General features: G+C 43.4%; 1 pseudogene; it reads right to left on the reverse strand.

Moving 5' to 3' along the window:
• Positions 1 to 5,769: 5,769 nt before the first annotated feature.
• Positions 5,770 to 6,531, reverse strand: LOC149445079 (uncharacterized; annotated as a pseudogene).
• Positions 6,532 to 11,481: the final 4,950 nt, after the last annotated feature.

Below are 11,481 nucleotides of genomic sequence, written 5' to 3' on the forward strand. Positions count from 1 at the left end.
CAAACAACAGGCTTAGGCCTACTTGGACAGCACCCTGCCAACCGAGGTAGACAATCCCCTTGACTACTGGGCAACGAAACTTGACCTTTGGCCCCAACTAGCTGAATTTGCCCTTGAAAGGCTGTCATGCCCGGCCAGTAGCGTGGCATCGGAGCGCGTGTTTAGTGCGGCAGGAGGTATTGCAACTCCGCGGAGGACACGACTGTCCACCCAAAGTGTGGAGAGACTCACGTTTGTGAAAATGAATCAGGCGTGGATTAGTCTGGATTTCAAACCACCAGTTCCTGACACAACTGACTAAATCCGCCATGAATCATGCCCCAAACATGTGCCACTTTCAGGTCTCCTCACACTGCTGGTGTGTTCCATTTTTTGTCATAGGGTGCTGGCAGATTACGGGCCTCCCATAGCTGCTGCCAGGCCCCTAATCTGCCATGGGCCCCTATACCGCCTCCTCATGCTGCTGCCAAGTCCAGAGTCTCTCATGGGTCCCTGTACGGCCTCCCATTGCTGCTGCCTCCATCGCCACACTCTGCCATGTGCCACTTTCAGGTCTCCTCACACTGCTGGTGTGTTCCATTTTTTGTCATAGGGTGCTGGCAGATTACGGGCCTCCCATAGCTGCTGCCAGGCCCCTAATCTGCCATGGGCCCCTATACCGCCTCCTCATGCTGCTGCCAGGTCCAGAGTCTCTCATGGGTCCCTGTACGGCCTCCCATTGCTGCTGTCTCCATCGCCACACTCTGCCATGTGCCACTTTCAGGTCTCCTCACACTGCTGGTGGGTTCCATTTTTTGTCATAGGGTGCTGGCAGATTACGGGCCTCCCATAGCTGCTGCCAGGCCCGTAATCTGCCATGGGCCCCCGTACCGACTCCTCATGCTGCTGCCAGGCCCGTAATCTGTCATGGGCCCCTGTTGTCGCTTGTTGGCATATTCCGCTCGTTCAGATGCTCCTTCTCCTGCTACTCCTCTTCACGGATTCCGTCAGCAGTCTTTCTTGGAATCCGTTTCCAAGAGACAACAGTTTGCGAGCACGCACCCGACGGTGCAGAAGCTGAACGTCCTCCTGTCCAAGTTGCTGCTGCCAGGCTCGTAATCTGTCATGCGCCCCTGTACCGCCTCCTCATGCTGCTGCCAGGTCCAGAGTGTGTCATGGGCCCCCGTACCGACTCCTCATGCTGCTGCCAGGCCCGTAATCTGTCATGGGCCCCTGTACCGCCTCCCCATGCTGCTGCCAGGTCCAGAGTGTGTCATGGGTCCCTGTACGGCCTCCCATTGCTGCTGCCAGGCCCGTAATCTGCCATGGGCCCCTGTACCGACTCCTCATGCTGCTGCCAGGCCCGTAATCTGTCATGGGCCCCTGTACCGCCTCCTCATGCTGCTGCCAGGTCCAGAGTGTGTCATGGGTCCCTGTACGGCCTCCCATTGCTGCTGTCTCTATCGCCACACTCTGCCATGTGCCACTTTCAGGTCTCCTCACACTGCTGGTGGTTTCCATTTTTGTCATAGGGTGCTGTATGGCCTCCCATTGCTGCTGCCTCCACCGCCACACTGTGGCTCCACACTCTGGTTTTGGCCCCGTGACTGCCCAAATGAGTGAAGTGTGCGGTGATTCTAAGATCGACGGCACTCATCTGCATGTCATACTGACTGACAGTATTATTTCTCTTCCCCAGCAGACTCCAAGGGCATTTAAATTAAAGGTACAGTGTTCTGCACTAATATTAAGTCTCTCTGAAGCCTAGAAACACCCTTTTTTAAGTTAAATTCACAGCGAATTTATTCGACTCGAATCGAATATTGTCCACGAATTCGCCGAATCAGTCGAATCGAATTTTTCATTTCTTCGCTCATCTCTAATCAGAAATAACTATTTGTTGTGTAGTTTGAAAACCTCTCAATATTCTGCAATGTGGACTGCAGAGTACAGAAGCATGGTGACAATGGACTTGGCTGTAATGCGGATTACCCAGAACCCCGATCTCCTGCCCAATGTCACCCCCTGGGCTATCTTATATTTAGTACTTGTAATGATGCAATGAAAACTTTGGGATATGTCATGAAGATATTGTCTGGAGAGAAGGAAGCTCCCAACTATTACTGTAAGAGAGGCGGAGAAGTGGCCGGTTTTATTGGTGATGATACTTTCCATACAAGTCATGTGATGGCCCAGCTACTTAGCCTGTATCGGTATACACAGGTAAGTGATCCCTTCAGTATATTATGTATGTAACATGGTGAGTTCAATAGATGGCTCTCTACATTCTAGGTGGCATTTCTGTACATTCTAGGCGGGACGTCTCTACATTCTAGGTGGAACGTCTGTACATTCTAGGTGGAACGTCTCTACATTCTAGGTGGAACGTCTGTACATTCTAGGTGGAACGTCTCTACATTCTAGGTGGAACGTCTGTACATTCTAGGTGGAACGTCTCTACATTCTAGGTGGAACGTCTGTACATTCTAGGTGGAACGTCTGTACATTCTAGGCGGGACGTCTGTACATTCTAGGTGGGATGTCTGTACATTCTAGGTGGCATTTCTGTACATTCTAGGCGGGACGTCTGTACATTCTAGGCGGGACGTCTGTACATTCTAGGCGGAACGTCTCTACATTCTAGGTGGAGTTTCTCTACATTCTAGGTGGAATTTCTCTACATTCTAGCTGGGATTTCTCTACATTCTAGGTGGAATTTCTCTACATTCTAGGTGGAATTTCTCTACATTCTAGCTGGGATTTCTGTACATTCTAGCTGGGATTTCTGTACATTCTAGGTGGGATTTCTGTACATTCTAGCTGGGATTTCTGTACATTCTAGCTGGGATTTCTGTACATTCTAGGTGGGATTTCTGTACATTCTAGCTGGGATTTCTGTACATTCTAGCTGGGATTTCTGTACATTCTAGCTGGGATTTCTGTACATTCTAGCTGGGATTTCTGTACATTCTAGCTGGGATTTCTCTACATTCTAGGTGGAACGTCTGTACATTCTAGGTGGAACGTTTGTACATTCTAGGTGGAACGTCTGTACATTCTAGGTGGAATTTCTGTACATTCTAGGTGGAATATCTGTAGCTTTACTTTTCTAGAATAAGCGCAGATCCGAAAAATTTAAATTTAAATATTTCAGGAAAGCAGAAGACTGTAATTTGGGGAAATGATTCAGTGATGATAGTTATCCACAAATCCCACTGGGTGGGTCCCACCACTTCACAGTTTTAATGGCTTGGATGAGGCAGCAATCCAGGTTTCTCAATCCCGTCACATCCCTTTGTAGGTTCTTAGAGTTCTCTTCTGGTTTTTGGATCGAAAACCCAGAATAATAAATTAACATTTAGGAGCTGTAAGAAAACAAGTTGTGCCATTTGTTTACATTCTCACTGATGGGGAAGACAAAACCCTCAAAAATGAGGAAGTAGGCAACAAACAAGTGTCCGGACTGGAAGGGGGGGAAAGTGTCCAGACTAGAAGGGGGGGGGAGAAAGTGTCCGGACTGGAAGGGGGGGGGAGAAAGTGTCTGGACTGGAAGGGGGGGGGAGTGTCCGGACTGGAAGGGGGGGGGAGTGTCCGGACTGGAAGGGGGGGGGAGTGTCGGGACTGGAAGGGGGGGGGGTGTCGGGACTGGAAGGGGTTAACAAAGGTGATAGTGAACGAGGAGAGAATATATGTACAGTATTTGCATTGCATGGGATGATCTTTAAGTATTAGTTTACATGCAATAAGTTGTAAGTCTGCGAGGATTTCACATTTGTTCGTATTCGGATCAGGATAAAAACTTAGCCCTTTAGTAAGTTCCTGAATCTCCTGATGACAAAGTGTTATGATGAGAAAGATTCACAATACGAAGTTCCTTCTCTGTTTTCAGAATTATAAATGGAGTCATTACTCCTTTCTGCCGACTAATTGTTGTAGCTGGGATCTAAACGTTTCCGTGGAGTTCGGTATAGAAGGAGTAGAATCCATTCCATGTGGATGTGAAGAGTGAGCCCCGGTATTTTAACCCCTTCATGCCTAAGGGGAATACAAATCTAAATGCCTAAGCACAATTTTACAACGTTGACAAGTGTTAGTAAATCCGTCCGTATCATCACAACTACTTTGTACATCCAGGTGAATTATAACACATTTTTTTCAGGACAAATTGGGTTTTCAGTTGGTGGTAAACGGTAATGGAGATCTCCTGAGTTTATTTTATTATCAAAGGAAAACTGGCACAAAATAGTCATAAAAAAATATTTTTTTGTTTAGCTATGTGTTTCTTGTTACTACCATAACCTACCACCAAAGAACAACCCAAAGTAAAATCTCATAGTACAGCCCAGAAACAACAGTGTGCATTTTGGTTTTTACCTAAAACACACTGACACTGACATTGACACTAACTGACACCATTTTTTTTAATCCTGACCTTTGACCCTGACCTTTTGACCTTGACCTTTGACCCTGACCTTGACCCAGACAATCCTGACACTGAACTAGAACAAACCTTGATCTAGGTATTTTTTCTTTTTTTTAATTTTATTTTTTAATATTTATTTATTTAATTTTTTTTTACAAACATTGTTTTTCTCTCTATGCCAAGAGTTAGAGAGATACAATGTATAAAGGAATGTATATAATGATACAATGTATAATAGAAAGTATATAACAATACAAGGTATAATAGGATGTATATAATGATACAATGTATAATAGAATGTATATAATGATACAATGTATAATGGAATGTGTATAATGATACAATATATAATAGGATGTATATAATGGTACAATGTATAATGGAATGTATATATTGATACAATGTATAATGGAATGTATATAATGATACAATGTATAATGTAATCTGTATAATGATACAATGTATAATAGGATGTATATAATGATACAATGTATAATAGAATGTATATAATGATACAATGTATAATGGAATGTATATAATGATACAATGTATAATAGGATGTTTATAATGATACAATGTATCTCTCTTCTCCATTCATAGAGGGAGAAGAAAAACAAGGGGGCCGGGCTGTACAGTGACTGATCACTGGGATAGCAAATCAGAGGCTATCACAACAATCATGTGACCTGGAATCAGGAGTCCCGGGTCCAGATCGTTAGAACGGGACCCGGGGCTCTCAGTGACACCCCGGTCTTTGCTCTGGGTGCGTGCGGTGCGGTGCACTCCCAGCACAAAGACAGGTACACAAATATGCAGCCCCACAGAAAACAGCCCAGTTCTGTGAGGACACAGATTGGTGTGACGTTGGCACAGAGGGGTTAAGAACCATTACCAGAAGACCCCAAAGGGCGAAGAGTTGAATCACCACGAGAATTTCCTGTACTCTGAGTGACAGAAGACCCAAAAGATCGATTATCTCAGCATGAAATGAAGTATTTGTTGGTTATGTGTTAGAGAAGACACTGGTAGTGATAGCAGAATTCAGGCTTTACTTGTGTGGCTTAAGTTACAAACATACAGAGCACATTTCATCAGACATATTACAGACTCATTACTTCCTGAAGAGGATAGAGAAGAAGAAAGAACCAACAAGTTTTCAGATATACACAACTAGTAACCTTTAGTGTATAGTGCCATCTACTGGTCAAGTGATATTAACATACAATACTATATAGTATATTATAGTACATGCTGTTGTATTCCCAACACCCCTTCTCAACGGCATGTGCATAATTATATGACATTTAGTCTCTTTTGTAGAAACCAATAACGTTCCCTTGGCAAAGGTTTGGTGAGTGCGTCTGCAGTCATCTCCTCTGATGGGCAGTACTGGATGTCGATAACCCCTTGTTCTTGCATGTCTCTGAACAGATGATATCTTACATCAATGTGCTTGGTTCTTGGGTTAATCTTCTCAGAGTGTGTAAGCTTTATGCATCCCTGATTGTCTTCAAAGATGGGTGTGGGTTGTGACATATTCAGTCCCATGTCTAGTAGAAGTTGACGAATCCAAATGGCTTCTTGACATGCATGTGCTGCTGCTATGTATTCCGCTTCAGTTGAAGAGAGTGCAACAGTCACTTGTTTCCGACTAGACCAGCTTATGGTTCCTTGTCCATACTGGAAGATGTAACCACTTGTAGATTTGCGGTCAGTGGTGTCTCCAGCCCAATCGGTGTCCACATATCCAATCAGTTTTGGGTTTGACGATGCTGGAAGTCGCAGCTTCATCCGATTTGTTCCCTTTAGGTATTGCATTACCCTCTTTACTGCATTCCAGTCGCGTTGACACGGTGTTGCGACTTTCCTGCAAAGTATTCCCACTGCTAGGGCGATGTCTGGTCTTGTCACAGTGGCAATGTATAGCAATTTTCCGATTGCCCTGCGGTAATAATCATTGTTAGGTAACAGGTTTTCTGTTCCATTGTTTTCTGTTCGATTGTGGCGATGTATAGCAATTTTCCGATTGCCCTGCGGTAATAATCATTGTTAGGTAACAGGTTTTCTGTTCCATTGTTTTTTAGATAATCTGGTTCCATTGGTGTTTGCACTTCCTTTGCATCTTGCATGTGAAACTGTTCTAACATTTCTGTAATTTTCTGACTTTGGTTAAGAAGATAGCTTCCATCCTCTTCCCGCTCTATTTGAATTCCTAGATAGTGAGTAATGTTCCCCAACTCTTTAATTTCAAAATTTTGTTTCAGTTTGTGAACTATTTGGTCATAGTCCCCTTCTTGTTCAAAACACGTCAAGATGTCATCGACGTATATTAGGATGTATGTCCATTTGTTCTCTTGATTCTTTGAATACAGACATGGATCTGCTTTACTTTTTGAGAACCCTTCTTTTCTGAGTATTTCGTTCACTTTTTCATTCCATGCTCTCGCCGCTTGCTTGAGCCCGTAGATGCTCTTTTGCAGTTTGCATACAAGGTTCTTTTCTTTCTCAAATCCTGGTGGCTGTTCCATGTACAGATCCTCCTTGATGTCTCCATACAAAAAGGCAGTTTTGACATCTAGATGCTTTACTTGCATTCCCTTTCCGGCAGCAATACTAAGGAGTGTTCTTATGATAGAATGTTTCACAACTGGAGCAAATGTTTCATCGTAATCTTCTCCAAATTTCTGGGAGTATCCCTTGGCAACTAATCTTGCTTTGTATCTATGGATGTTTCCTTCTGCATCATATTTTACTTTAAAAGTCCATTTGCTTCCGATGGTTTTGCGACCAGGAGGGAGTTCTGTTAGTGACCAAGTTTTATTTTCTTGAAGTGATTTTATTTCTTCTTCAGCTGCTTTTCTCCACTGATCGGCTTCCCTTCTCGGCAAAGTTTCTATGTCTTCCCAGGATGTTGGCTCCTGTGTTTGATGTGTTTTAGCAGCGTATGATAACCTGCGGGGTGGTATCCCTTTTGTCATTCGAGAGGATCTTCTGATTTCTTGTTGTTCAGTGGGTTCTATTGGATCGTTGATTGTAAGTTCCACTTCTTGTTCTGGCTCTTGTCCTGCTTCGCATAAATCAGTGTCTCTTGACGATTTAGTGTGTAAATCCTCTCCACATTTTTCAAGAATTGTATTATCTGGTGCTTCACTTTCATCAAAATAAACACTGCGGCTTACTGTGACCTTGTTGGTCTTTGGACAAAGGATTCTATATCCCTTACTCTGCTCACTGTAGCCCATCAGAATGCCTTCTATGGCTTTGTTCTCCAACTTGGAGCGTTTCTGACTTGGAATGTGGGCAAATGCTTTACAGCCAAATACTCTGATGTGTCCTACGTTAGGTTTTGATCCATTCCACATTTCATATGGTGTACTCTCAATAGCTTTTGATGGGAGCCTGTTTTGTAGGTATGTTGCAGTCATTATTGCTTCTCCCCAGTATTTGTTAGGTAAGGCAGCGTCCGTAATCATACATCTGGTCATTTCTACAAGAGTGCGATTCTTTCTTTCCGCTACACCGTTTTGCTCAGGAGTGTATGGTACGGTTGTTTGGTGTATAATACCTTGTTTCTTTAGGTATTATTCCATCTCTTTATTCACATATTTCCCTCCATTGTCAGTGCGTATTATTCCAGGTTTCCTTTGAAACTTGTTGCTTGTCAGCTACAAAATCTTGAAGTTTTTCTAATGTCTCACTTTTGTGCTTCATTAGATACGTTATTGTGTACCTGGAATAATCGTCGATGAAAGTCAGTAAATATCTGTTCCCGCCAGGTGTGATGGTTTTCATTGGTCCGCACACATCACTGTGTATCAGTTCCATGGGTTTAATGGTTTTACTCTGACTGGTCTGTGGAAGAGAGGTTCGGGTGGCCTTTGCTTTGATGCAACACGTGCACTTGCTGAGTTTGTGGCAAGGCAATATTTTCATGTCTTCTGATAGACCTCTCTTTGCAAAGTCCTTTATAGCTTCTGGGTTTCGATGCCCCAATCTTCTATGCCACAGGTGGATGCACTTGTCATGTGGGCTATGAGTTGCCGCATTGGCCTTCTCACTTTCAGTGACGAGTTTGTACAGATGTTCATGTAATCTTCCTCTTGCTAAAATTTGCTTTCCATTTTGAATTGTGCATTCATTACCTCTGAACTGGACAGTGAGTCCATTGCTTGCAAGGGTTTTAACTGATAGGAGGCTTCCTTCTAGGCTTGGAACATATAGAACATTCTTTACAAGGATGCTCTGCTTGCCCCCTGATGGCGTTTTGCAGTTCAGAAATCCCTGACCTTTACCTTCCGCTGTAATACTTTTCCCATTTGCTAGGAAAACTTTATCTTTTATACTAAAATCAATTTCTGTGAAGAATGTCTCGTCGCTTGTCATGTGACTTGTTGCCCCTGAATCAATGTACCATTCATGTGAGGTACTATTCGGAGTCACTTTAAAAGTACCACTCCATGATGCACTTTCATTTTCTTTCATGACTGCTTTAGCTCTTTCTCTTGTGGGTAGCTCCCGCTTTCGCTGCTCAGCTTTCCAGAGTGAACAGTTCTTTTTCAGGTGACCGGCCTTTTTGCAGCGAAAACATACCCTGGTTTCTTTGCTTTGTCTTATGCCTTCATGCACCTTCAGAGCTGCCTCTGGTCTCTCGTTCTCTTCACTATGCAAATTTTCCTTTCTTCTGCTGTATTCATCAATTAATTTTCACTTAACATATTCTAGCGTCAGTTCAGTTTCCGGTCTAGTTTCTAGAGCATTTATAAGGGCACTGTATGATTCTGGAAGACTGCACAGAAGTAGCGCCACAACATGGTTGCCTTTTATTTCTTCACCTATTGCACCCAGCTGGTCCACAATTTCTAGCATAGCATTTACATGTTCACCCATTTCCTGCCCTTTTTCCAGCCTCATCTTATACAGTTTGCGTAGCAGATATAGTTTACTGTTTAGGTTTGCACATTCATGCAGTCTTTGTAATGCAGTCCACATACCTTTAGCTGTGTGTTCTTTCCTTATATGAATGAGTTGATCGTCCTCCACTAACAGGCTTATGACTGCTTTTGCTTGCCTGTTTTTTCTGTCCCATTCTTCCGGGTTGTCATTGGGTCTGTGTGTATCTAGTGCCTACCACAAGTCATCTTTGGATAACAGCATTTCAAGCTTAAACTTCCATAGCTGGTAGTTTGTGTTGTTGAGCTTTGCTATTGTAAACTTCATATCTGAAGCACTTGCCATCTTTCAGTGAATTGGTAGGATTGCAAATGCAGCACTTACTTGCTTGAAGTTTTCCTTTTTTCAGTGTCTGGAGCTGGGCCCATAACCTGTAGGTTATGTGTTAGAGAAGACACTGGTAGTGATAGCAGAATTCAGACTTTACTTGTGTGGCTTAAGTTACAAACAAACAGAGCACATTTCATCAAACATATTACAGACTCATTACTTTCTGAAGAGGATAGAGAAGAAGAAAGAACCAACAAGTTTTCAGATATACACAACTAGTAACCTTTAGTGTATAGTGCCATCTACTGGTCAAGTGATATTAACATACAATACTATATAGTATATTATAGTACATGCTGTTGTATTCCCAATAGTATTATGACTAGTGCGTTATTTTAAGGTGAGTATCCAGCCCATTATTGGGGATATGTCGTTGAAATTTACTTGAACCTTGGTGTTAAACCACTTTAGCTCCGCCCCAAAGGAGAAATGCCGCTACAGGACAGCAGCTGTGGATAAAATCAGGTTTATATACGCAATCCTCCATTTCCGGGTAGGGAACGCGCGTGACATACCCACGCAGCAATTCGCTATCAATCACCGCATTCCGGCTGGTGATTACTTGCCGGCGCCGGGTGACTTCCGAGAATCTCTGATGGGAGGGGTAGAACGGTTAGTAAACAAAACAGTTCTCCCTGTCAGCTCCTGCACACTTCTTTGCATGGCTGTGCACAGGACAGCCATACAAAGCCATACAAAGCAGTGTGAGTACAGTGAAGCACAAACACAGAACATGATGTAAAACATCACACAGTTAACCTTTTGATCACCCCACATGTAAACCCCTTCATGCCCAGTGCCATCAGGGATTTGTATTAGCACTGATCACTGTATTGGTGTCACTGGGGATGTCAGTGGCAGTTAGTCCATTCTTCCCAGTGTCAGAATGCCCGCTGCAGTCCCGCAGTCCTGCTATATGACACTGATCTAGTAAATAGTTACTAGTAAAAATTTAAAAAATATATATATACCGCCATTTGTAAACGCTATCACTTTCACGTAAACCAATTAATTTACATGTATTGGGATTTTTTTTAGCAAAGACACGGAGCGGAATACATTTTAGCCTAAATTTATGATGAAATTAAATTTTTTAATTCTCTTTACTGGACATGTTTAATAGCAAAGAGTCAAAAAAAAATTTTTTTTCCCAAAATTGTATTTTTTTTTTATAGCGCAAAAAATAAAAACTGCACAGGTGATCAGATACCACCAAAATAAAGCTCTATTCATGGGAAAAAGGACGCAAATTTAATTGTCAGTTAAATTAACACAGCGCAATAACGCAAAAAAAATGGCCAGGTCAGGAAGGGGGGAAATCCTCTGGAGGCGGAAAATCCTCTGGAGGGTGATGGGGGGAAATCCTCTGGAGGGGGTAGATCCTCTGGAGGGCGAGAGGGGGAAATCCTCTGGAGGGCGATGGTGGGAAATCCTCTGGAGGGGGTAGATCCTCTGGAGGGCGAGAGGGGGAAATCCTCTGGAAGGTGATGGGGGGAAATCCTCTGGAGGGTGATGGGGGGAAATCCTCAGAAGGGGGAGGGGTTAACAGCAACATGTGAAGAGGAAGATACAAAAGAGGTAAAAGATGATAAAGAACCTCTATCGGCATTATTTCGCCGTATGTCTCGGTTTTGTCCCCGACCACTCCTGTTTTTCAGACTCCATTTGCATGCTTTATCCTCTTGGAAGGCCAATTTGTCCTCCCAGAATTTTGGCTCTTTGGCTACCAAGGTCTTTCATAAACTGATGAAGCTTTTCATGTTAACCTCTTGGTGCCGGCCGAATGCAAATATGCGGCC

Source organism: Staurois parvus, unplaced genomic scaffold (assembly GCF_062004578.1).
Source record: "Staurois parvus isolate SC_StPar_1 unplaced genomic scaffold, SC_StPar_1.0 ptg000747l, whole genome shotgun sequence".
Classification (NCBI taxonomy): Eukaryota; Metazoa; Chordata; class Amphibia; order Anura; family Ranidae; genus Staurois; species Staurois parvus.